Genomic DNA, 7,346 nt, shown 5'->3' with positions numbered 1-7,346 from the left:
GTTCCTGTAATTCAAAGGGAACAAGTGAAAAATTCTCTAATTACTTTACCGTTCTTTCCCTAAGAATACGTGCATTCAGAAACAATGCAGGATTGTTGGCACCCCACCCTACTCCAAATTGTTGAATTTAACTGGGGAGATGAGTCCTGCTCCTAGCTTTTATTATTTCTGCTTCGCTGTTTATATCAATGGGAAGTAACTGTGCAAACACCAAGTCCTGTCTGACGCCTGCCTTCCCGTGGTGCTCTCAGGCAGAGCGCAGAAAGAACAGACACCTCTGTGGGAGGGTGAGGAGGGATAGTTGCTCAGAGGAACTGTGAAAGGAAACATTTGAACACTTTTTAAGACCCTTCTTTTTTTTTATAGGCACTAACTGTTAAGTGGGGTATGATCCGCAGTTAAATAAGGTCATTTTACAATATGGCAGGTTTAAATATTTATTTACTTCAAAATCCATTGCACTTCAATCAAGTGCAATGATAATCAAGTCGAGATAATCAACTCTTTGACAATGTGCCATAGAACTGCATCAACTGTAATGCTTCACTCAGATCTTTTTTTTTTTTTTTTTAATAGGTTCTTGTTTTATTTTTATTTTGTCTTGCTTTAGTTTTTAGTGGCAGGAGAAGGAATGAGCAAGACAAGAAAAGGAAGAAAATCTTACTGATTATCTTATTGCCTTAGAAGAGAATCTGGATGCAGTCCCAGATTATACATCTGCCCCTCTAATGTACATCTCAAATAATATTAATATCAAATCAGACATCTGTGCGCTAGATGTGTTCAGCTGCTTCCATGTGTGGTGGTGCTGCTGCATCTGCAGAGAACAGCCTGAGCTTCCTCCGGTGCTTAGCAAGGAACGGCGAGAGGAATGAGCAGCTTCCATGCTTGGGCTCACCGCCTGATTCAGAAAGGTCTGTTTGGCATTTCACTCTTCGTTTTTCATCCTTCTTGCTCTGACAGCCATAATAGTCTGTAGTTCACATCTGCAGTCAGGTTATGCTTCAGAATTACAAAAGTAATTAAAATAAAATGGGTTTCTCAGCATATCGCTAACTGGACAGAAACTGGCACAAAGGTGATAGGTGATCAGGGCAGTCTTTCCATACAGAATTGAAGCTTGAAACGGAGAAAATAGCAATTGTCTGGCTTGCACCAGCTACTCGGACTTACTCCTCTAAATGTTCTTAGCCAGTTCTGATAAAGTAATTAAATTTACTTATATATTTCCAGCCTTTGAAAGAGAAGTGTAACTTTTTTGTAGTTTGGCTGAAGGGGCAGGCAGGGGCAGGATAGTGAAAAGTTTTACCATATTTATTTATTCATATAAATGTATTTATATTTTTGTACTTTTCTAATATTTCTAACTATAAACTAGTTACAGAGTGGAAAGATCTTTTGTGAAATAGCTGCATTTACAATGTAGAAAGAACACTGATATTCAACAAGTCCCTCCCTTCAGGTTCCTTTTCCAAAAGACTTCATTTACAGGTTGCCAGGTAACCAGAAGTCTTTGACTTTTAAATAATACTTTATATAGGTACAAAAACTGAGATTTTTCCAGAGCTGAAATGGCAAGGGCTATCTGAAATGAACAGTAGTCAAAGTAAATGCCTACAGAGCTGACCACTGCTATGCGCACACAGAAAAGTAAAAGAAGCAATTTGCTAAACTCTTCAGTGGCTGCACGGATCCAATTTCAAGTACAGACAGCATGTATTTTCCTACCTGATTATTAAATTCAATTTGTGTATTCTTACTTAAAGTCACATTACTGTTCAACAGGTAAACCATATTCTTCATCTCCTCCAGGAAGCCAGGTGTGTGCTGCTCCCAGTCCACTTTTGCTTCTCCACCAACTTGGTTGGGGTTTCTGCAGTGTGGAAGACAGGGATCAAAAAGATAGGGTAAAGAAAACTGTCTGTGTTATCATGACCAGCCAAATATCCATGGAGGACAAGGCAGCTCTTCTTCTGCCTTCATCTTAGAAGAAGGAGCCCAGTGCTGTGGATGATGCAGATTCACCCACTGAGCTGAGAGGAACACAGAGTGCCCCAAATAGAGGTTGGCCAGGGATCTGCCAGTGTCTCAGCCATCTGCAAGACTATGGCTCAGTTACCTCTTAGGTAGCTCCCTTCTTTTATGGATCTAATCCAATATAAAACAAACATGCTTAATTACTGTCCTGTAAAGGCATCGGTGAGGAGATGATGATGATTTTAGCTGCAATCCCATGTAACTAAAGCCCCCAAGCCCTGACTGTGGGCAGGGGCGGGAGAGGCCAGGCTGGGGCTGCAGTCTGGGGAGCAGGATCGTTATGGGTCTCAAAAGCTGTTGATGCAGCCCAAAAGAGAGAAATTTTTGGTTCGCATCTTGCTGTGGTGAGTCCAAGAGGCAGGTCACCTGCCTCGGAGTGATTTCTAATGACTGCCTCTCTCTGATGCTTAGCACCAGGGCAGCAGTTGCAATACTGCCCTGCCAGCGGGGAGCTCCGAGACCACCACCTTGTTTCACACCCTGAGAGTCCCAGAGTGGCAGTGAGTTTCTGTTCTTTGACCAGCTTTGAGTTCAAGCTCTCCCCACTACAACATGTCCCCTTTCCCTTTAAAGTCTGCATTTTGAAAGTCATCCTCATACTGTGGTATACAGTGGAGGTCATTGTGAGATATCGTGAACATTCAAGCCAAATCAATTACACTTCCAGAGCTTTGTCATGGCCGCAATGTAGTGGAGCAACTTAATGAAATGTTTATGGCAATGATTGAAGTTCACAGTAATCTGAGAGTGTGCAAAGACAGCTGTAGGATAAGTTATACAGCTCAGCATTGAAACATGACCATGGTACAAAGTATATTGTTTGGAAATCTATTGTATTGTAGGACATGAAATCTACTTCTGCAATTTTTGCTTGAGAATTTACACTGACAACTTCTTTATCGTAAATGAGACACTTAAAGCCATCCTTTGGGCATTCCAGTCCAATCTGAGTACTTCAGGATCAAAACTGGTGCTGAAAACACAGCCTGTGTATCATTAAAAACAGACAGACTTTTTCTAGCAGAGTGTTTGTGTTGGCTATTCAGACAAGGTAAAACTGGTAACACATTTATTGTGTGTTTTGCTACATCTGTGCTCTGAAATTACAGCGTGAAGACTGCAGGTTTATTTCAGCTGAATCCCAAAGGCTTAATTCTTTCCTGTTGCAAAAGCAGACAACTGTACTTGTAAGCAGCCTAAAACAGGACAACGCAGAGAAAAGTCCTTCCACACAGTCACAGCAGTTCTTGGGTAGTAAGTTACCTATTTGTAACTCAAAATATAATTGTTTAGTTATATCAAACTACAAGATGTTCAGCAACACAAAGTAGAAATTTGGCCTCAGCCTGCTTTTCTCTTCATTCCTACAAAAAAAAAAAAAAAAAACCTACATCAAACTTGATACATCAGTTTGCAAAAATTGCAAATGGAAGTGATAGTGATTCATCTCTTTCAGATACTGACTTCCTACTATTAATTCAGAAATAGTGAAAAGGTGTGGGGGAGCTGGAAAAGCTGATTTCAGTGGCTTTTTTCATTCATAATTCAGTCGGGGTTGGACCCAAACCTGTCAAAGAATTATCGCAGTTGATTGCAATAGGATTGTACTATCCATCCCTGTGCTACACGTGCAGAGAAAAGAAGAGCATAGAAATGATATATGAAAAGAAGAGCATAGAAATGATATACAGGCATGCAGTACAATGGCATATCCCAGTCAAATCATAGCCAAATCTTTCAGACACTGCTCAAGCAAAATTTTTGTAGTGATCCAGAAATATTCAATGCAGTTTCTTGTTGGATCCCACAGAAGGATGACTAAAACAAGTTTAAATTGGCAGATTTGAATGTCTTGCACTCCATAAAACTGTTTAAAGTTTTTTTTAATGTCATCTCGGGACTTGTGATGGTGTTGTATTTTTTTTTTATTGGCTTGTTTGTTTTTTGTTTGTTTGTTTTTGTTTTGTTCTGTTTTGATTGTTTGACTGTTTTCTTTTGTTTTAAACCATGAAGTGTGGGGTAGAGTAGCTAATGTAATAACATATTTCAAAAGCTTAAAAAAACTGACATGGGTAAGGAACCATACTCTTAGCCTTATATCATTCCCGGGCAAAATAATGGGAAAGTTAATAAGGGATTAAAATGAGAGAGATTCAAAGGACAGAAACATAACAAATGCTAATCAGCATAGTTTTTCTGAAAAATATAGCTTATCCAGCAAACCTGATTTCAAATGAGATTATAAATGTGTTGATAATAGTGGCTGTATAATGTTGATAAAATTTTCTCATATCCTGATGAAAAATTTTGCATTCTACAGCTTCAGTGAAACGTGCATTAAAAGTAAGCTAATGGATCAAAAATGAGATATCAATGGCAATTATTACAGAACTCTTACAGTGCTCTAGGGAGGTTGGTTCAGGAAATCAAACAAAATGTGGAAGAGAGACTGAGCAGCTAGGGCTAATCAAAGGTCTGCAGTCAGGCATCCCAGATGGGAATCAGAAAAGCTTGGATGTATTTCAAACAACATCTGAAACTACTGGACATTTTCATCACTAATCCAGCTGCAAATATATAAATTAAAGGCAGGGGCATGATGTAGGATGGGGTAGGGTATCCCACATTGCTGTACAGGTCATTTAATAATCTGAACCCACTCACAAATGCAACCAATGCAAAAGGACAAGCTGCAAAGTCCAGATGTGCAGCAGAAATAATTTCCTGGAAAACTCTAAAGATGTTTTAGGAGGTCAAATAAAATTCAAGGCAACTTGTTGACAGGATGCTGCAGCAGAAAAGAGGAGGAAGAAAGGCACACAAACTGAGGAACAGCTGATGGGACTAAGAAAGTGAGACCCTGACATAAAAGGTGTAAAAAGTTGAACACCACGAAACAAGCAAACAAACAAACAAATGTGACTAGAGGGCTGGAGGTAGCACCTTGATATAAATGGAAGAAATAATCAGAAAGACCACACACAGATGATTGATTTATCTAGGTGACTGGAATAGATAATAGTTTTCTGAGGGCTGTTTAATTAGAGTCACAAGAACTAGTGTCTGGAGGCAAAATCAAACAAGTTCAAATGTGAAACTGGACTTTCAGTTTTAAGAAATGACAAAGAGAAATGTTGGTGTCTTCATCTCTTGAGGTCTGCAGGTTAAGATGGGAATATATGTTTTAGCCAAAGAGAAGCTAATGTACTTACTGCAGGCAATTGTCATGGGATCCAACTAACCCGTTCACTTCTGATCTTAAATTTAATGAACCTATGAGTGAAAAAACAGAACTTTCATTGAAGACGGTTAAATTTTGCCTACAGAAGTAGTGCAGTGTAATTCCCATTTTTTGAAAATTGAACAAAGTTCCTGGTTCTGAATACAAATCCTGCCTTACAGTCCTGGTGTTCACACGCATCACAGAATTCTGGAACTATTTATTCCTCATTAGCACAGCAGTATTAATCCACAACACTGAAGGACAGGAAATATAATTCAGAGAAATCCTTACGGGAAGGATCTCATAGGAGAAAAAGCAATTGTAGTCTTTTGGCAGCCTAGTAAGACAAATCATGGCATTCCAATGCAGTTATTTTTTAATGGTGCAAATACAGAACTCTGCAGGAGAGTTTTGATTTCCAAGGGGTGCTACAGGGCTAGAGAGTAATTATAATTTTTAACCTGTATGATATATAACCTGGTCTATGCGATTTTTGTCTTTTCTGTAAGTCTTTCCGATACTGTAACATGTTAGAGAATCACTGAACTGTTCAGTTCACTGTCTTGGGATTATTTTCTTTTATGCTTACTAGCAGTTTAACCTGTCAAAAACAATTATTAAGCAATTTGTAATATAGTAGACACATAAATGGTCTCAAAAAGCTTATGACAGAAGAAAGAAGAATGACAACAACAACAAAAAAAGAGCAACAACTTGCTAGAATTCCCATATTTGTAAAAATCCGTAATAATTTGTTTCACAAAGGTTAGAATACATGAAAAGTATTTGGAAGGTTAGAATATTTTGAAATCATCCATCTGGATTTTTGAGGGTCTCTCTGCTGAGATAAATGTTGCCGTCTCGTGCAACAGCCAGCTCTTCGCTGTGGCGCAGGAGCCGCCTTGCTCAGACAGCAGTCCTTGCAAAGAGCAGTGCCTTCAGCTGTGCGAACTGGGATCAAGTGGGGTTGTCGCTCCTGGTCAGCTCGTGACCGTATCAGACAGGAGTGCTCTTAACAAAAACCCTCAGGTTTGTACTGACTGAGCCAGGCTCACTGTGGAGAAGTACAGGGCCACGTCGGTATGGTGCTGATGCCGCAGAGGCAGGGCTTTCTTCCCCACTTCTCAGCATTTAAAAACTGAGCCAACCCCGCTGTCCACCCCATAGCACATACCAGGAGAAAGACAAAGAGCTTTATGGCTCAGGGAGAGAGGGAAATCCCTCTGCCCATATGAGTCATTTTCTACATTTCTGGTAGGGATTGTGGAGAGCACATTTCTCAAGGACGCATCCCAAGTCCCCAGGGAGGGACGTGCCTCCCCTCCAGAGAAGCTGGATCTGTCATCTCTCGCAGCTTAAAAGGAAGAGATGCAATGCCTTGGAAACAGCAGTCTCCATGAGCGATGCTGCAGTCAAAGTGGAAATGAAACAATGGTGCTTTACACAGCACAATCAGAAAAAGGGTACAGGCATGATACTATACTCCAAAATGTTTCAGTGTGGGAGGCAAATTATCTCAGTCAATAACAGCAAAGTGAACAAATAAAAGAGCTTGTATTTTCACTTAACAAAAGGAAATGGCTGTTTTGACCACATTTAGCACTTTCTCAGCTCCTTTTCACTGGGTTCATCCCATAGTGGTGCTAAAGACAAAATACTCACATTTAATGCACTTGCAGAGCAGCAGCATTCAGTCTGGGACTTCCTATAAATCCTGCCATCAGCCCAAAGCAGGAGAAAAACCTCAGCATCGCCTGCCAAGGGTGCCAGGCCTACAGCCAGAGAGGTAAGCGCCAAGTTTAAGAATCTCTTACTGCAAGTCTGTTGAGCATGGTCTAAAATGGAAGATAACAATTATTCTCTGACACCCACCAGAGAACCCTGTTTATTTCTTGCTTTGCTTATTTCCTTTTGAGATTGTGAGTACAAACACCTCACCCAGGAGAGGAGAAGGTTCATGAAATGCAGCATCCTTCCCACTGACAGAACCATGGAGTTGTACAATGGTTTGGCTTGGAAGGGACCTTAAAGACCATCTAGTTCCAACCCACCTCCGTGGGCAGGGATCCTTCATGTTTTCTGTGTG

This window comes from Aythya fuligula, chromosome 6 (genome assembly GCF_009819795.1).
Source record: "Aythya fuligula isolate bAytFul2 chromosome 6, bAytFul2.pri, whole genome shotgun sequence".
Classification (NCBI taxonomy): domain Eukaryota; kingdom Metazoa; phylum Chordata; class Aves; order Anseriformes; family Anatidae; genus Aythya; species Aythya fuligula.
The sequence above is the reverse complement of the archived record's forward strand: the minus strand, read 5'-3'. Positions refer to the sequence as shown.